Here is a 17,406-nt window from a genome sequence, read left to right as displayed (position 1 = left end):
GAAGGTGTTGATTCATCTGTCAACTAAAGCATTTTGATCAAATATACCTCATCATAGTTTTATAAATCTTGTTGGATTATTCAAACTGTTTCTTTTATTTTGATACGCACTATGGCCAGCCCCTTGAAATTCTCGCGTCATTTGAAATGGACAAATCATATATCAAAATGTTCAGAAAGGACTGTAGAATTGTTCTGGCATGTTGGCAATTTGTAAAGCATGTGTTCTATTCCGTTTCCATGGTAACGGTTACGCTATTTATGGATTTTTGTCACTTTTTTTTATCCCAAAATGTCACATTTTAACTAGCTATTTCTTTAACACTAAATGGAGTATTCGTCATATTTTAGTGTGTATAACACATGGCGCATGGTTATTTAATATACGAACAAAATCATCACTTATTCAATACATGGGTGAAAATGCCATTTTTTGGTGTTTTTGTGTGCAGTTTTAAACAAAAAACTTTTACTTGGGATTTTTTTAAATGGCTTATGCGTCATGGAAAGTGTGTCAATTTTTCAGATGGATGTTTGGATCGACAAAGTCTATGTTCTACCGCATTATCAGTACCCCGTGTTCTAGGTTCGAGCACATCAGCTATAAATTGAGTGGGATCATAGCACAGTGTCATTGCCCGATATCTTCATGGCAGAAATCCCCATGATAGTAGGTCGAATCCTCTAGTTCGTTAAACAGCCACGCATGGTCATCTACAGAGGTCAGTGACCAGGCTATTGTCAATAGCCTTAGCCGGAGGTCCTTCGGCCCATAGTCTCAAAACTATTAAACAGATCGGAACAAAATGACAGTAAGCCTGGTATCTCATGTGCTTTAGACTACCTCCATCAGTGGTCTAGTACCGTGTTATGTTGCGTAACCCTAGTGTTGACGAATGAGGGAGGGCAGCAGTCATTTTTTTGGTTCTTGATTTTCAGATAATCAGAAACCTACCGTCTTTCTCCGGCTAGAAAGGGAAGAAACAACATCTCAGCATTCCGATGTAATCAGAAACCGACCATCTTTCTTCGGCTAGAGCGGGAAGAAACAACGTCTCAGCAGTCCGGTGTAATCAGAAACCTACCGTCTTTCTCCGGCTAGAGCGGGAAGAAACAACATCTCAGCAGTCCGTTGTAATTAGAACCATACTGCCTTTCTCCGGCATCGGATATCTATCACACTTCATCTAATGTCTAAACCCAAGCTTTTTTCCGGCGTTCGTTCCCACCACTTGAAGCCAACATAAAACTCAGTGAACCGAGGAGAGAATTTCCCCGGATAGAGCGGAAAGAAACAACATCACAAAATCCGTTGCAATCAGAAACCTAACACCTTTCTCCGGCTAGAGCGGAAAGAAACAACATATCAGCAATCCGGTGTAATCAGAAACGTATGTACACACACTATTGATGAGTCATGATGTAATTGATACTTCTGTTGAACCAGTTGTACTATTTTGCTTCTGTCCAGGTTTATGTGCCAAAGTTTAGAACATGTAGTAAGCATCAAACACCAAGTTTTGAATTGGCAGCACATTCAAAATTCATTTTAAAATGGCAAATTTTAGCATATTCCGAATCAAACCTTTTTGTATTCTTGTTCCCCTTATCTTCTTGAATCTGGTGTCTCATGTCATTACTGAGTTGCAAGTTGTTCCCCTCTGGGATTCTCATCACCGGTGCACACTCGCCAGGGATAAACGACTAACAATTGATGAAACCACGTTCACTTTCAATGGCGATTTAGCCCAAACTTGCAGCTTGCAAATTACATCATCAGAAAGAACCGGGGTTTTGTTGCGGATGCTTCAAGGAATGCCTCGTGATTCATTTATGTACGTGGACAACAAGGGGGATCTTTTGAATTGTCAGAGTAGATATGAGGTTATTGCAGCAAACGAATCCTGTTCAATTGTATTTCCCCATAATGAACTCCAGCTAAATCTGCGTGGTGATACCAGCGTCCTTATCAATTACATACCAATAAACCAGCCTCTGTCTTTGTGCTCAGAAAGTGATGATGAAAAACAACAGGTTATATCCGGAGAAGACACAAAGTATTGTGATAGATATGAATACAATCACACTATTTTTTGCCGGCAGTCCTCTGAATATACGTGTTCCGTTGACTTTCCATCGGATTGCAATGCTACTGTTGGTAACAGATACTTAGAATTCACGTGTCACAACCCTCAGATTAGTCACACGGCTTTGGTAATTTATCCAGGCGGTATCACCACATTAGACCTGTCAGAACAAACTATAGTGGAGGTCTCCCAAAATGCTTTCAGCAGTCTGCCACGTCTGGAGAGGATTGATATCAGTTGGAACAGGTTATCTAGACTACATTCCCTGGCGTTCACGGGGTTAAAATACTTATCATATCTAAATTTAAAGGAAAACCAATTGGTCACATTGAATGTTCTTGTATTCCAACATTTGACTACATTGAATGTTCTGTACCTCGAAATGAATGAATTACATACATTACAGGCGGGATTTTTCAAGGGGTTGATCAATCTTGAAGAGTTGGACCTCTATAAAAATCAAATAATTTCATTAGATGCGGAGTTGTTCAATGAAACTCGTAAGCTGACTGCACTGTATTTAAGTGACAACAATCTGACTGTTTTACAGAAAGGGTTGTTCAACGGGTTGACAAAACTTGAAAGGTTGACTCTCTTTAAAAATCAAATAATTTCATTAGATGAGGAGTTGTTCGTTGAAACTCATAAGCTTACTTTACTTCGTTTGGACGACAACAACTTGACCGTTCTACCGAAAGGGTTGTTCAAAGGTTTGATAAACCTTGAAGTGTTGTACCTCTATGAAAATCAAATAATTACATTAGATGCGGAGTTATTTAATGAAACTCGTAAGCTGGCTATGCTGCATTTAGATGGCAACAACCTGACCGTTCTACCGAAAGGGTTGTTCAAACATTTAACAAACCTTAAACAGTTGTATCTCGCTGCAAATCACATAATTTCATTAGATGGAGATGTGTTCAATAGAACGCATGAGCTGACTTTACTGCGTCTGCACGACAACAATTTGACCGTTTTACCGAAAGGGTTGTTCAAAGGATTGGTAAGCCTTGCAACGTTGTTCCTCTTCAAAAATCAAAACATTTCATTAGATTCGGAGTTGTTCAATGAAACTCGTAAGCTGACTGAACTGTATTTACGCGACAACAATCTGACTGTTTTACCTAAAGGGTTGTTCAAAGGGTTGACAAAACTTGAAAAGTTGCACCTTCCTGGAAATCAAATAATTTCATTAGATAAGAGGTTGTTCGATGAAACTCATAAGCTGAATTTACTTCGTTTGGACGACAACAAATTGACCGTTTTACCGAAAAGGTTGTTCAAAGGTTTAATAAACCTTGAATATTTGTACCTCTATGAAAATCAAATCATTTCATTAGATGCGGAGTTGTTCAATGAAACTCGTAAACTTACTGTACTGCATTTATATGGCAACAACCTGACCTTTCTACCGAAAGGGTTGTTCAAACGTTTAACAAACCTAAAACAGTTATATCTCGATACAAATCAAATCATTTCATTAGATGGAGATTTATTCAATAGAACGCATAAGCTGACTTTACTGCTTCTGCACAACAACAATTTGACCACCGTTTTACCGAAAGGGTTGTTCAAAGGATTGGTAAGCCTTGCAACGTTGTACCTCTTCAAAAATCAAATAATTTCATTAGATTCGGAGTTGTTCAATGAAACTCGTAAGCTGACTGAACTGTATTTACGCGACAACAATCTGACTGTTTTACCTAAAGGGTTGTTCAAAGGGTTGACACAACTTAAAAAATTGCACCTTGCTGGAAATCAAATAATTTCATTAGATGCGGAGCTGTTCAATGAAACTCGTAAGCTGACTGAACTGTATTTCGATACAAATCAAATCATTTCATTATATAGATATTTATTCAATGAAACGCATGAGCTGACTTCACTGCGTCTGCACGACAACAACTTGACCATTCTACCGAAAGGGCTGTTCAAACGTTTAACAAACCTTGAACAGTTGTATCTCCAAACAAATCAAATCATTTCATTAGACGGAGATTTATTCAATAGAACGCGTGAGCTGACTTTACTGTCTCTGTTTGACAACAAATTGACCGTTTTACCGAAAGGCTTGTTCAAAGGTTTGATAAAGCTGAAAAAACTGTACCTCTATGAAAATCAAATCATTTCATTAGATGCTGATTTGTTCAGTAGAATGCGTAAACTGACTCATCTAGATCTTAGTAACAACAACCTGACCGTTTTACCAAAAGGGTTGTTCAATGGTGTGATAAACCTTGAAGAGTTGCATCTCTATGAAAATCAAATCATATCATTAGATGGAGAATTGTTCAATGAAACGAATAAGGTTACTCTCCTGGACATGGCTCACATGAACCTGACCGTTTTACCAAAAGGGTTGCTCAATGGTATGATGAACCTAGTAAGGTTGCACCTATCTCAAAATCAAATAGTTTCATTACAGGAAAATCTGTTCAATGAAATGAGTAAGCTTACTTACCTGCGTCTGCATGGCAACAACTTGACCATTTTACCAAAAGGTTTGTTAAAAGGTTTGATAAACCTTGAACACTTGTACCTCTATAGAAATAAAATTACTTCATTAGACGGAGATTTGTTCAATGAAACGAGTAAGCTGACTTACCTGCATCTGTATAACAACAGCCTGACCGTTTTATCGAAAGGGTTGTTCAAAGGTTTGATAAACCTCAAAGCATTGTCCCTCTCTGGAAATCAAATAATTTCATTAGATGCGGAGTTGTTCAATGAAACTAGGAAGCTGACTAAATTGACTCTGTCTAACAACAACTTGACCGTTTTACCGAAAAGGTTGTTCAATGGTTTGACGAAACGTGAAGTTTTGTACCTCAATGGAAGTCAAAGAATTGCTATTGATGCGGAGTTGTTCAATGAAACTATTAAGTTGACTGCCCTGTTGCTTAATAACAACAATCTGACCATTTTACCAAATGGGTTGTTCAAAGGTTTGATTAATGTTAAAAGGTTGAACCTTGGTGGCAATGAAATCACTTCATTAGATGGAGATTTGTTCAATGAAACGAGTAAGCTGACTATCCTGTATCTGTTCAACAACAGCCTGACCGTTTTACCGAAAGGTTTGTTCAAAGGTTTGATAAACCTCGAAGAATTGTCCCTCTCTGGAAATCAAATAATTTCATTAGATGCGGAGTTGTTCAATGAAACTAGTAAGCTGACTAAATTGACTCTGTCTGACAACAACCTGACCGTTTTACCGAAAGGGTTGTTCAAAAGTTTGACAAAACTTGAAGAGTTGTACCTCTATGAAAATGAAATAATTTCATTAGATGCGGAGTTGTTCAATACAACGCGTAAGCTGACTATTCTGTCGGTGTCTTACAACAATTTGACGGTTTTACCGAAAGGTTTGTTCAATGGTTTGATAAACCTTAAAGTGTTGGACTTCTCCTACAATCGTATCATTTCATTAGGTGATGATTTGTTCAATAGAATGCGTAAGCTTACTACCCTGTCTATGTCATTCAACAACTTGACCGTTTTACCGAAAAGGTTGTTCAATGGCTTGATAAACCTTAAAATGTTGGATCTCATTGCAAATCAAATCATTTCATTAGATGGAGATTTGTTCGATGCAGCTAAAATGTTGGTTTTCCTTACACTGACGCACAACAATATATCAGCTATTCCAAAAGGGCTTTTTAAAGAGCTAATAAACCTTGAGAGACTAGATATTAGCATAAATCAAATCATTTCATTGGATGGGGATTTGTTCAATGCCGCTAATAAGCTGACTAAACTTAATATAGCTGTGAACAAATTGAAACATCTTCCTAAGCAACTGTTTTGGGGCCTTCATAGCCTGAATATTTTAGACCTCGGTATAAATGAATTGATAACGTTAGATGATACATTGTTTCAAGATTTGTCTAACTTACATTTTTTGTCCTTATCAGGTAATAAATTTGTGAAACTAGCACATAATTTAGTTTCGAAGCTTGTTAATTTGAACACTCTAAAATTTGCCAACAACTCATTGACTGATTTAAATCACAAAATATTTAAGCGATTGAAACACTTGCAATATTTGTTTTTGGGAAACAATCAGCTGCAGGTCTTGGATTCCCAAATATTCAAAGATACAATAAACCTGCGTCATCTGGATTTGTCTGGTAACCAGCTTACTGATATTCCAAATGTTACCTACTTAAAGCAACTTGATTTTATTGACTTACGAGACAACAAACTGACTATGATCGAAAAGTATACATTTATTGACCTACAAAAGTCGACAGAAGTTAGTGCAAGCCAAACTGAAATTTGTGAATGCTATGTGCCAAGTGATATAAATTGTAGAGCTTTAGAGGAGAGATCCCCGTATTTGACATGCGACAGGTTATTATCTGATAAGGTGTTGATGTGCATGATGTGGGTCATTGGTGTGAACGCCCTAGCTGGAAATATTTTTGTTTTAAGCAGGAAAAAAACGAAAGACGAAAAAGTTCAAACAATCCTGCTTACCAATCTGGCGCTCTCTGATTTACTCATGGGCATGTATATGTTAATTATCGCATCCGCTGATATTTATTTTGGTGAACATTTTCCTATGCGTGCTGAGTCCTGGAGAACTGGTATTACATGCAAAATTACTGGAGCAATGTCGATAGTATCAAGTGAAGCTTCTGTTTTCTTTGTGACATTGATAAGCATTGACAGATTCATAAACATTCAGTTCCCTTACTCTCATCGAAAGTTGAGAAAAAAGTCATCAACTTTATACGTAGTTTCATTTCTTTGGCTGCTTTCTCTGACACTAGGCATTATTCCAACTGTTTTATCCGGGAACAATTATAGATTTTACGAGAACTCTCACGTGTGCATAGCACTTCCTATGGCTAGATTGGAAAGATTTAACAAGACAGTCTCATTCACTTGGATAGATTCTCATAATGGCATTTCCTATCAGAAGTTTTTTGTCGATTCTAAGTCTCTCGGCCATGTTCCTGGTTTGTATTATGCGTCGGCACTATTTCTAGGTGTTAATGGCATCTGCATTATTGTTATACTGTTGTGTTATGTAGGGATTGTGCGATCTGTCAAGAAGTCATCAAAACAAGCAGGACGTGAGTTAGAGTTGAAACAACAGATAAAAATGACTGCCAAAGTCTCTGCCGTCATTCTTACAAATTTCTGTTGTTGGGCACCGATTATTGTGCTTGGGATATTGGTACAAAGTGGGCTAATGACTCTGCCGCCTTCAGTATTCGCATGGTCTGTTGCAGTCATTTTACCCATTAATTCTGCCATAAACCCGTATTTGTACACCATTGCCGCACTTATCAGCAATTATCGCAAACAACGTAAAGCTGCTTAACTTGAAAACAAAATAGATCCACCTCGATCATGGGATCAGAAGCCTTTACGACAAATACCTCCGGATGAATATTTACAACAAAAGGCACAGCCTTTGTTCATAAACCAAAGACAGCTGTGTAGTCCTCAAGACATAGAGCTACAAACTATATTTAGTGGTCAACAAAAGCATGATAGTGTTCAACATCATCCAGAAGACGATGTGTTGCCTAATGAATCTACAGAAGCCGGGGCAAACATGTGAAATCTGTGATAGCATATTGTTATCAAGAGCAGTGCATCATGTGAAGCTATTTTATCGTACTGTATGAAATATGTATGCCTTACTTTAATAGTAGTTAGTTGTAGTAATATATCGTACCACCAAGACTAGCTGGTCATCTTATCTCTCTCTTGGTCATTGAATGAACAGGTAGTAGTTGATCTTATCACTCAGGATCTGGTCCGTCTTGGTCATTGAAAATGTTGAATGATCATCTGGATACAGCTGATTTTACCACCCAAGGACTGGTCATCAGGTCTGTCTTGGTCATTAAATGGTCATCTGGTCATAATAGCTGATCTTACCATACCAGGACTGGTCATCAGGTCGGTCTTGGTCATTAAATGGTCATCTGGTCATAATAGCTGATCTTACCACACCAGGACTGGTCATCAGGTCTGTCTTGGTCATTAAATGGTCATCTGGTCATAATAGCTGATCTTACCACACCAGGACTGGTCATCTGGTCTGTCTTGGTATGTCATCTGGTCATAGCTGATCATACCACACCAGGACTGGTCATCAGGTCGGTCTTGGTCATTAAATGGTCATCTGGTCATAATAGCTGATCTTACCACACCAGGACTGGTCATCAGGTCTGTCTTGGTCATTAAATGGTCATCTGGTCATAATAGCTGATCTTACCACACCAGGACTGGTCATCTGGTCTGTCTTGGTATGTCATCTGGTCATAGCTGATCATACCACACCAGGACTGGTCATCTGGTCCGTCTTGGTCATTAAATGGTCATCTGGTCATAGCTGATCTTACCACACCAGGACTGGTCATCTGGTCTGTCTTGGTATGTCATCTGGTCATAGCTGATCATACCACACCAGGACTGGTCATCTGGTCCGTCTTGGTCATTAAATGGTCATCTGGTCATAGCTGATCTTACCACACCAGGACTGGTCATCTGGTCTGTCTTGGTCATTGAATGGTCATCTGGTCATAGTCATGTAAGGTAGTGCTGTCTCTTACTTGTCCGCTTGTAACAAGTTGAGTCTAAGTTAAGGTCATCCATGAAATGTTTTTCTCAAAGATTTGAGCAAAACAGATTATAAACACACATTTATCTCTGTAAATATGCCTACCTACGCATTTCTTTGGTTTTCAGTCAATGCTTACTAATTAAAAATTGTTACATTCTGCATGTATTAATTATAATCATTGTAATGAAATCGCTATAATGATGTATTAATTCGCCAGCAAAGTTACGTAATGTTACTATGTCAACGGGATCACGCGCTTGAGTAATGAACCATGATCGAAATGATCACCACACAAAGTATATGGCACTCGAAGGCATACCAAAATAGCGTGATCCGGTAACCAAGATAATTACGTAACCACTTCAATACTGAATTGTAATCATCATGTGGAACAACACTAAATGTAATGAAATCGTAATATGATGATGTATTCGCTGATGCAGTGCATGTTAGTAACCATTGGTTACTGGTTCTTGTCTGGGCTCATACACCTGTTCCAAATTATGATACGCCATTTGTGTTGTGATCATTTCGATCAGTGGTTCGTAACAAAGAAAGCGTGAGCCAGTACTGTTGGCCTAGTAACGGTCATATTTTAACGTGCACTACGCCAGCGAATTCATTGTAATCACCATGTGGAACAAGATTAAATGTAATTAAATCGTTATAATGATGTATTAACTGTAAAAATCATGTGTAACAATAATAAATGTAATGAATTCGTTCTAATGATGTACTCCTTGTAATCACCATGTGGAACAACACTACATGTGATGGAATCGTTATAATGATGTATTAATTATAATGACCATGTGAAACAACATTAAAGGTATAATAAATTTGTTATAATGATATATTCATTGTGATCATCATGGAACAACACTTAATGTAATGAAATCGTTCCAATAATTGAAATCCGATATTATGATGTATGAATTGTAATTATCATGTAGAACAACACAACACAAATGTAATGAAATCGTTATGATGATGTATTCATTGTAATCACCACGTGGAACAATACTTTAATGTAATGAAATCATTATATTGTATTAAAGAAGTATTTTGATCAAAGTTGGTCGAAGGATCAGCATGACGAGGTAGTACGAACAAAGAAAGAACATATTAAGATCCAATATTATTGTAAATACCATGTGGAAGAGCACTTCATGTAATGAAATCGTTATGATGATGTAAATTACCATGTGGAACAAAACTTAATGACAGATGTAATGAAATTGTAAATAAAATATAATCTTCATGTGGAACAACACTAAATGTAATGAAATCGTTATGATGATGTATTCATTGTAATTATATGTTGAACAACACTAAATATAATGAAATCGTTATAATGATGTATTCGTTGCAATCACTATGTGGAACAACACTTAATGTAATGAAATCGTTCTAATGATATATTCATTGTAATCAAAATATGGAACAACACTAAATGTAAGGAAATCGTTCTAGTGGTGTGATTGTAATAATGTGGAACAATACTAAATGGAATGAAATCGTTATAATAATGTGTTAAATGTGTTAATCACGTGGGACAAGCTAATGTAATAAAATTATTATATGTAGTTGGATCAAAGTTGGTAGAAGGGTCTGAATAACGAGGTAGTGCGAACAAAGAATGAACATATTGAGATCCGATATTATGATGTATGTATTGTAATCAACATGTGGAATAACCATTACTGTAATGAAATCGTTCTAATGATGTATTCATTGTAATCACTATGCGGAACAACACTAACTGCAACGAAATCGCTATAATCAATATAGGGCCCTATTTTGTTGTAAACACCATGTGCAGCAAGAGTAAATGTATTGGAATCGTTATACTGATGTATTCATTGTAATCATTATGTTGAACAATACTAGTACTTAATGTAATGAAATAGTTATAATGATGTATTCATAATTATTGTAATCATCATGCGGAACAACGCTAAATGTAATGAAATAGTTATAATGATGTATTCATAATTATTGTAATCACCATGTGGAACAACTCTAAATGTAATGAAATCGTTATAGTGATGTGTTAATTGTAATAATCACGTGGAACAAGTTCATCTAATAAAAATGTTATATGTAGTTGGATAAAAGTTGGTTGAAGGGTCTGAATAACGAGGTAGTGCGAACAAAGAATGAACATAATATTTGAGATCAGATATTATGATGTATTAATTGTATAATCACCATGTGAAACAAAACTCAATGTAATTAAATCGTTATAATGGTGTATTCATTGTAATCATTATGTGGAACAACGCTAAATGTAAAGAAATCGTTCTAATGGTGTGTTAATTGTAATAATGTGGAACAATACTAAATGTAATGAAATCGTTATAATGATGTGTTAATTGTAATCATCATGTGGAATAATACTTTAATGTAATGAAATCAGTAAGTGTAATTAAATCGTTATAATGATATGTTAAATTTAATCAATATGTTGAAAAATACTAAATGTAATGAAATGGTTTTAATGATGTATTCATTGCAATCACAATATGGAACAACACTAAATGTAATGAAATCGTGATAATGGTGTGTTAATTGTAATCACCACGTGGAACAATACTTTAATGTAATGAAATCAATATACTGTATTAAAGAAGTATTTTGATAAAAGTTGTTTGAAGGATCAACATAACGAGGTAGTACGAACAAAGAAAACATATTAAGATCCGATATTATTGTAACCACCTGTGGAACAGCACTTAATTTTATGAAATCGTTATGATGATGTAAATTACCACGTGGAACAAAATGACAAATGTAATGAAATTGTAATAAATTGTAATCTTCATGTGGAACAACACCAAATATAATGAAATCGTTATAATGATGTGTTTTAAGTTTAATCAATATGTTGAAAAACACTAAATGTAATCGTTATAATGTATTAATAAAGTACTTTGATCAAAGTTGGTCGACGGATCTGAATAACGAGGTAGTATCCGGACATATTGAGATCCGACATTATGATGTGTGAACTGTAATCACCATGTGGAACAACACTTAATGTAATGATGCTGATGTATCAATTGTAATCATTATGTAGAACAACTTAATGTAATGAAATCGTTATAATGATTATAATCATTATGTGGAACAAAACTTAATGTAATGACATCGTTATGATGACGTATTCATTTTATAATTACCATGTGAAACATAAATCGATGTAATAAAATCGTTATAATAATGTATTCATTGTAATCATTATGTTGAACACAGGGGGGGACGGAGGATTTCTTGATGACTGGCAACCCTTTATTTATTCCCTGGTCCTAATCGATAATCGTGATCAGATTTTGCCAGGCCGGTCTGGATCGGAAAAACTCTGGTAAAAACGCCGCCATTTTGTCATCGGAAAACACAGTTTTTAAATACCAAAAAAAGTCAACATTGCCTGATGTTCATGACTTAAAACTTCGTGTATGTAAAGATTTTCGGACTTAGATCATAATGGGCACACCGCAACTCTTTGATTTTGAGAGATTTTGCCCATAAAAGGTCGTCAAATCACTGCAGAAAGCGAACCGGCAACTGACAATTTTCGTATGCAACACACGCAACATGCATGCACTGTCGAGCTGTCATGCATGCAAACCATTACATTGGCAATCATTGCGTGGATTGCAATGGTGACTTTCCATTTCCAGTACGGTTTACGTTTACGTCGATACTCAGTAGGATCCTTTCAGGACGTAATGCCGGCCAAGGGTGCAGAAATGTACACATTATTTTATGCCAGGGTTTGTGTGTAAAGTTAAAGCTGCAAGAGTTCATGTACTAATCGGACATGTCAGAAGAAAAACACTACGCCGTGCATTGGCAATGTTTGCACACCAGCACTGCAATGAATAGTACAGGGAGTGGCACTGCATGATCCCCGGCCCAGGACGCCGATCGATGGTTGCATTCATGCATTTGAATCATCATGGACATGGCCATCATCATGATGATCATGGCGGTATGGGCTGATCATGATTACAGTACTTCTGCAAAGTTAACTGACATGAATGTTCGGTAAGTAAGTAGCTGAGATCCCCTGACATGCCTGCCCTGAGTGACTGAGTAGCTCCGAGTCCCAGTCCCAATTATCACTCTCAGAAGTCAGAACTAAACAATCTAATGAATAATATAAATATACCTGGTGGGATTCCGTCATTTGACTAAAACATGACAGTGGCTTAGCATGGGTACGCAACTACCATGCTACGGACGCACATGTGTTTGCAACTGTTTGGGTACATATATGCGTATGTGTTTATGGATACGCAGTGTACGCACGCATTGTGGGCAAGTGTTATGGGTACGCACACACGTGTGTGCTTATTGGTATATGGGTATGCACACACGCAATTGTTTATGGGTACGCACATGCGTTTGCAAGTGTTTATGGCCGCACTACGCACATGACGCATACAGCTCAAATGAGAAGTCACTGCATGCAGCCCATAAATCGTGGCTCTTGAGCCACACACAGTACATAGACATAGTGGTGTGTTGGAGACTGATTCAGAACTTAAGACTTACGTGAAGTATTTCTCTAGAGTAGCATGTTAGACTTGCCTTAACTTTGCTTTGCTTGTGGGCAAGCACAGCACTTGAGTAGCACTAGCAAACACTTGGCACCCGCAAAGTGGAACAAACAACTGTGTGCGTAGCCACAAACACTTGCGCAAAAACGTGTGCTTGCCCATAAACAGGTACGCGACCGCGTGCATACCCATATTCACTTGCGCGCATATATCCGTAAACACTTGAGTGTAGGCCTATGTAGGCTACCCATAAACGCTTGCAAACAAATTCTATAGAAAAATTATCAAATTCGTATACATCGTGGAACATATACTCTTTGCGTGGCTGTGCGTAGTAAGTAGTTGTATGCAGATAGCCTCGCTAATATGGACGCCAGAGAGTAGCGTTATACGTGCGACGTGCGTGTAGTTAGCATGATTAGTCGCGGAGTAACAAGCGTAGTTGAATGTTCCACGATGTGCATGAATTTAATATATATTTATATTAGTACCGTACAATTTCAATTTCGCCAATGTTTGAATCTATTCCTGAACATAATTGACTGATTTATTGCTCACAAAGCCGCAATTCAGTACAACCAATGTCAACCATCCATGAATATTATCATTTTTCATAGTATGAACCAATCAGAGCAAGCGTTAGTAAATTAATAGCCGTGCCTAAATATTGTATAATTGCACTGGCGCGCACTCCGCGTAGTGCTTTCGGATGCGTTCATTTTTCTTGCGGGTGGAGGCATTTATATTTGTTTGTATTTTCCAACATTTTAGTGACAATTTTGTTATAAAAATTATAAAAACCACAGGATTTTTTAGTCGTGTATGAATAAATGCAAGCATTATCACTTATTGCTCGAGAATTGTACAAAATAATGCACTTGTACTGAGATGTTGATGCGTCTTATAAATGCACTCCGCCTTCAGGGCTCGTGCATTAGACACATGAACATCTCAGTACGTCTGCATTATTTTGTACAATTTCTCTCCCAACAAATGATACACGTTTATTAACCTATAATTAGTTGTATGCTGCAGCAGCATACAAATTAAAAATAGTTGGTATTTTATTAAGAATGCTGATTTTTTAAATACTACCAAGGACTAAAAGTTTGTTCGGCTTATAATTGATGAAAAAACTCATAACATCATGTCTTGAGATAGAATGGTGTGCACGCAGTTGGGTACAGCACTTACCTTAGTTCCATGTTGTGTATTGTGTGACTGGTGCACCCTATTGTGAATTTACGCAAGCGTGAGTTGGGATTTCTTTAGGCCCATGCCATGGCATAGGCCTAACATAGGTGCTGACTCTGGCCTACTCAACGACTAAATTGGGCTAGGACTAAAAAGGTGTTGTTTTTAATATGATTTTTAGCTTGACATGAAGTCATGTTTCTTGTACTTTTGCCACCAGCTAGGTCAGTGTGAACTATTGCAGCAACTTTAGCCACATGCCACAGTTGTGAGGAGAATGTGACTTTACATAGATCTACTCTACAGAGTGAACAAATAGCATAAAGACCTGGTATGTACAACTATAATTTGTAATTTTTATTTGATTTAAGTGCATGCATTTGTTAGGCCGTATAAAATTAATATTTTGGTTCTCGTCCAGAGGATTTTCATGAATTGATGAGGGAGGGAGGTTTTTTTTTTTTTTTTTTTTTTCAGTGTGAAAATCAGCATTGTCTGTAGTTTTCGGTCTTTTCCAACAGTGCTCGAGGAAACGATGAGGCACTTTTTTTTTTTTTTTCAAATATGAGATTCTGAGGTATAAACCCCCTAGAGTACCACAAAAAGACTTGGAAGTGGTCCTTGTTCTCAAATAAACCTATTTATAGGTATGAAAAATTCATAAATCATTCCAAAGTCTAAAATAATTGAAAAATCTATTACAAAAAAAAAAAAAATCTGACAAATCCCAGAAATTGAGGAGGGAGGGGACGAGAACCAAAACATTAATTTTATGCGGCCTTAATACTGTGATTTCATCTAATAAATAAATGGAAGATGCAACAACATGTTTATTTTACAAAACAGCATTTGTACATCACCTAGTTCATTTTGCCAGATTTTACGTGATGATCAGGACGCCGCAAATACAACATACAAACAAACAGCAGTACTGTAATATAAATGTTGTTGTGTGCTCTCCATGTGACAATACTGTTTAGCTTAAAAATATTCTTGTAGGCTTACTGTTGCAATGGGCTATTCCAGTTGAAATCCATACAACCCCAACCCCCATGGAATACATGCCCTTTTGCCATGTGTGATTTTTCCACAGTGATGACCTCAATTTCTTTTTGCATGATTGTTATGCCTAATAGCGTAGGCCTACTGAAATACCACGTGAAAGAGTAGTAAGACTAAGCCTGAAGTGCTTTAATTACAGTAAAATTTAAGTTTTTATAATAAAACCTGATATCTCTGGTTTTATTGTGATGGCTGATACATCTCATGCATACATATCATTGAATCAGTGACATATAAACTGTGTGTATCTATCGCTATTTGTCTTAAATGTCTCTTTATACAACCAAGTTGCATGAAGCTCAATGACGATCGGCGAGCCAAAACGCATTGACGATAATTAGGGACCGTTCACAACACTTGTAAGAGGGGAGCCTGATGCAAAAAAATTCCGTCACAAAACCTTTACAGACCTCAAAAATTTCAGGGCCCCCCTTTTTTTTGACATGAAAATTATGGGTCAACCCCATAGAAAAGCATATAACTCAATTTTCCCAGGAAAATTTGTGGTCATTTTTTTCAGGGCCCCCCTTAGGAGGGTCAAACCTTTTCAGCCCCCCCCCCCTTTTTGCATCAGGCCCCCTAACAAGTGTTTGTGAACGGTACCTTAAAGGCACTGGAATGAAATGGCAATTTTCTTTGTTTTACCGCTCGACGTTAAAAGGGGACATAATGTGATTAGTGAAAACTATGGAAACAAAGAACCTATGATTGAAATTGTGCATTATTCAGGGGTGTGAGTGAGAGTTCAGATTAAAATCTGAATTAAATTATAGGAGGTTTCCAAATTTCAGAATTTTGAGGCTCTTTTATTTGTGGTCACTCACACCCCTGATTATTGCTTTAATCTTCCACACAAGGAGTGTGAATTCCGGGTGTGAATTTCAAATAGGGTTACCTGAATTGGTGACCTTAGATGTCTTCCATAGAGGTGTATGGATTTCAACTGGAATAGCCCAATATTACAAGTATCACAGTATTGTCTTGAATTATTTCATTTTACAGAATATGAACTTGCACGCCTGGAAGAAACTGGTCTACAGCAACAAACAAATACCAGAGACGGATGGCCCGGAAAAATTGTGCCCCCCAGCATCATCTACTTGAAAGTAGCTCCTGGCAATTGGATTTGTACCAGAGTGGAAGTCACCTATGACATAGTTGCCCAAGATCAAGTCAACCCACCACGATAAGTTTGATCTACAATTGGAAATCAGTATAAAGATTATGGTTCTCTTTCCTAAACATTAAACTTTGTTTGTTTTGAATGGGAACGAGCACTGCTAAAAAAGACTTGTAACAAGTCGAGTCATTCGAGTTGAGTTGGATTCGACTCGACATTTTAGGACTCCAGACACGACTCGAGTCTGAAAATAATGACTTGAACTCAAGCTTTAGGACTTGAGTCTCGAATCCAAATGACTTGCCTTGAGACTTCAATGATTTCACTTGAGACTCTGGTGATGCGGACTTGACTCTAAGACCATTTGACCCGACTCAGGGGTGGATTCAGGAATTTTCAAAAGAGGGAGAGCCATGTCAAGTGCCGATCTGTAAAAATACATAAAGTCAGGCGCCGCTCTGCAAAAATTATAGGGGCAGTGGGCACGCACCGGGTGCCCCCCCCCCTAAATCCGCCCCTGACCCAAGTTGTATTCAGTGGCTCTAATTCAGCTCCATTTCATAGTGTACGTAACATTATTTCCACATCTATAAATGCATGGTTTTAATGGTTTAATTCTGATGAGCTATGTACACTTATTAGGGCACAGCACTGCATGTAGTGCTGTGATGCATGTATATATATGTGACACGATCTGGTCCATGGGGGCCAAAGGCGGCAAACATGAAATTGAGATAAAGGCAAACATACATGTATGGAGTAAAAGACAATAAAACACAAAAGAAAATGTACA

General features: G+C 37.3%; 1 long non-coding RNA gene across 1 annotated transcript; it reads left to right on the top strand.

Moving 5' to 3' along the window:
- Positions 1-11,927: 11,927 nt before the first annotated feature.
- Positions 11,928-17,166, top strand: LOC140144038 (uncharacterized). Its single transcript, XR_011857829.1, has 3 exons — positions 11,928-12,722; positions 14,652-14,762; positions 16,496-17,166. It is a non-coding gene; the product is annotated as an uncharacterized lncRNA (long non-coding RNA).
- The last annotated feature ends 240 nt before the right edge of the window (positions 17,167-17,406 follow it).

This window comes from Amphiura filiformis, unplaced genomic scaffold (assembly GCF_039555335.1).
Source record: "Amphiura filiformis unplaced genomic scaffold, Afil_fr2py scaffold_37, whole genome shotgun sequence".
NCBI classification, from domain to species: domain Eukaryota; kingdom Metazoa; phylum Echinodermata; class Ophiuroidea; order Amphilepidida; family Amphiuridae; genus Amphiura; species Amphiura filiformis.
This window is presented reverse-complemented; position numbering and strand designations above follow the sequence as displayed.